The sequence below is a fragment of the Orycteropus afer genome, unplaced genomic scaffold (assembly GCF_000298275.1).
Source record: "Orycteropus afer afer isolate SDZICR_OR568_19922 unplaced genomic scaffold, OryAfe1.0 scaffold00096, whole genome shotgun sequence".
Classification (NCBI taxonomy): Eukaryota; Metazoa; Chordata; class Mammalia; order Tubulidentata; family Orycteropodidae; genus Orycteropus; species Orycteropus afer.
Window position 1 is genome coordinate 8,853,756 of NW_006921683.1, and position 3,440 is coordinate 8,857,195.

Consider the following 3,440-nt stretch of genomic DNA (forward strand, 5'->3'; position numbering starts at 1 on the left):
GAATGTTCCTTGGAAGCAAGAATGGCCAGACTTCGTCTCACCTATTTTGGTCATGTTGTCAGAAGGGACCATTCCCTGAAGAAGGATGTCATGCTTGGTAGGGTGGAGGGTCGGCGAAAGAGGAGGAGGCCTTCAATGAGATGGATTGACACGATGGCTGCGATGATAGGCTCAAGTATAGCAGGGATTGTGGGGCTGGTGCGGGATCCAGCAGTGATTCGTTCTGCTGTGCATGGGGTCACCATGAGTCGGAAATGACTCAGTGGCACTTAACAACAACAACAACAAACTGGATAATCTGAATTGAATGGACATACCCTTAGAAGCATACAACCTCCCCAGGCTGACTGAGGAGGAAATAGAAAGGCTCAACAGACCTGCAATGAGGGAAGAATTCAAGTCAGAGATCAAAAATCTCACAAGAACAGAAAATCCTCAGCCAGATGACTTCACTGGAGAATTATAGCAAACATTTAGAGAAGAATTGACACAATACTGTTAAAGCTCTTCTAAAAGACAGAGAATGAAGAACCACTCCCTCATTCATTTTATGAAGCAATCGTAATCCTAATAACAAAACCAAAGATACCACAAAAAATGAAAACTTCAGGCCAATATCCCTTATAAATACAGAAGCAAAATCCTCAACAAAATACCAGCAAAGAGAATCCACCAACATGTGAAAAGAGTCATACACCATGACCAATTGGGCTTTATTCCAGGCTTGCAGAGATGCTCAGCATTAGAAAATCAATCAACATGATGTACTCCATCAATAGAACAAAGGAAAAGAACCACATGATCATGTCTATGGATACAGAACAAGCATTTGATAAAATCCAACAGCCTTTCTTGATGAAAACCATAAAGAAGATTGAGAGCTTTTCTTTTGAAATTGAGAAGACAAGGGTGCCCACTCTTACCACTGCTATTCAATATTGTATTATAAGTCCTAGCCAGAGTAATATGCAAGAAAAAGAAAAGATATCCACCTTGGAAAAGAAGATGTATAATGATATCTATTCACAGATCAAATGATTCTATCTATAGAAAAACCCAAAGAGATTACAAGAAAACTTTGAGAGCTAATACAGATGCTCCGGTGGCTCGTGAATAAAAGTGGAAGCAGCAAAGAGGAAGGCGGGCTGAGCTGTGGACTTTTGCCTGTCTGGAGGGCACAGCCATTTTGAATGTTTACAAGCAGTTTGACCATTTTGGATATTTAAAGTGACAGTGTTCTCCCAGATTCCAGGGACTTAAGAACAGGCTCCACTTGCTGGGAACCACAAGAACATTCCAGAGTGGATGACAGGAAAGGAGAGACATTCCTCTTGTTACTCTTATATCCCACACCCTCTTGGTGAATGGAGGTGCAGCCATCTGTCATTCCCACGCACCTTCTAGGCTGGCAGGAATTCCATTCCAGTCTCTGTGCTCGGACGGAACCTGGGTGACTTACCCTATCATGCCCCAACTTGTTTTTTCTTTTTACTTTTTCTTGGTTTGTTTGTTTTTGTCTATTTTAAAACTATTATTATTATTACTTTTTTTTCTTTTTATTATTATTCTTTATTCTTCCCTTCCCAGGTTCTAGTTTTCAGCTTTTTTTTCTTTTCCCTATTCCAAGTTCCATTTTTCTTTTTCTTTCTTGTGGTTAACCCCGTTCCTTGTTTTTCATTTTGTGTTTTTCCCATTTTTTTCTTCATTATTCTCCTTCTCTACCTTTTTTTCTCTTATTGACCTCTCCCCAGAAAATGTGTTTTTTTTTTTCTCTTTTATCTTTTTTTGATTACTATTCCTGTGTGATTACATAGTATGATTTTTGTCCATTTGCTTTTACTTTTTTGATGGTTCTTCAATTCTTATTTTTGTCTACCTGAGTGGACCACAGCAACAGTCCCCATACAACACAATTACACTCACATTTCCTGCAGCTTCACTTACTGAGTGAGAGCCATCACTTCTTTTTCCACCAATGGGCCAATGATAAACCACCACAAAGAAAAGCCTGATTCACCTTTAGCTGCTCTTCACAAACAGCTAACTGAGATCAAACTACAACAACATCACAATGTCTCTGAAAGACCAGACCATAACAGACCACACAAAAAAGCCAGACAAAGTGGTAGAAAAAAGGGAGCATAATATAGCCCCAGAACACATCCCTGAGGAAGAAGCAGCATTGGAAGTCCCTGACAAGGTATTCAAAATAATTATATTTAGGTATCTTCAAAGGACTGAGAGACAGATCAGGGAAAGCAAAGACAAAACACTAGAGGAATTCTGGAAGAAAATACAAGAACAAAATGACAAAATAAATGAAAAAAAAAATTATTCTAATCTGCAGATAGAAATCCAAAAGATTAATACTAAAGGGTCAGAAATAGATAACACATTGAAAGGGCAAAGGAGTAGAATTGATGCAATGGAAGACAGAATTAATGAGATTGAAGACAAATACCTGAATACTTCTTTGCAAAAAGATCAATCAGAAAAATAATCAAATCAGAATGAAGAAAGCCTAAGGTTCATGTGGGATACCATCAAAAGGAATAACTTATGTGTCATTGGAATTCCAGAACAGGAAGAGAAAAATAAAACCACTGAGAAAATTGTCCAAGATTTGCTGGAGGAGAACTTCCCTGATATGAAGAAAGAGGAGAACACATCCATTCAGGAAGTCCAATGAACCCCAAAGAGGATAGACACCAAAAGAAAATCACCAAGACATATCATCATCAAACTCATCAAAACCAAAGACAAAGAAAGAATCCTGAAAGCAGCACCAGAAAAACAAAAAGTTACTTACAAAGGACAACCAGTAAGAGTAAGTGCCAATTTCTCAGCAGAAACCATGCGAATGAGAAGGCAATGGGGTAATGGTATATATAAAACTCTGAAAGAGAAAATTTTTCAACCAAGAATTATATTCCCAGCAAAACTGTCCCTCAAATATGATGGTGAAATTAGGAGATTTCCAGATAAGCAGAAATTGAGGGAATTTGTTAAAACCAGACCAATCTTGCAAGAGATACTAAAGGGAGTCCTTTGAACAGAGAACCAAAAATAGCAAATAACAACCAACCAATAATACACAGGATGACATAACCCAGAAACCATAGCTATGGGCATATCTAACGTAAAATAAGCTTACAAGATCGTAAACAGGGAACCAGAGACATCAACTGGCAAGTGAGGACAACTACAAACCAAAAAGAGAGAAAATACTGTGTAGTTACAGAACTTCTAAATGGTGAGGAAGTCAAGAGAGTTGCGAGATAGAATGCACTGTTCTAATCTCGGGGAGAAAATTATAAATCATTGGGTTAACTTCAAAGAAAAACGGTAAACCTTCACATCACAATAAAAAAGAGGACAAGCACAAATATTCAGCAAATACTAAAACAACAGCAACAAAGGAAATGATAACACGATTCATA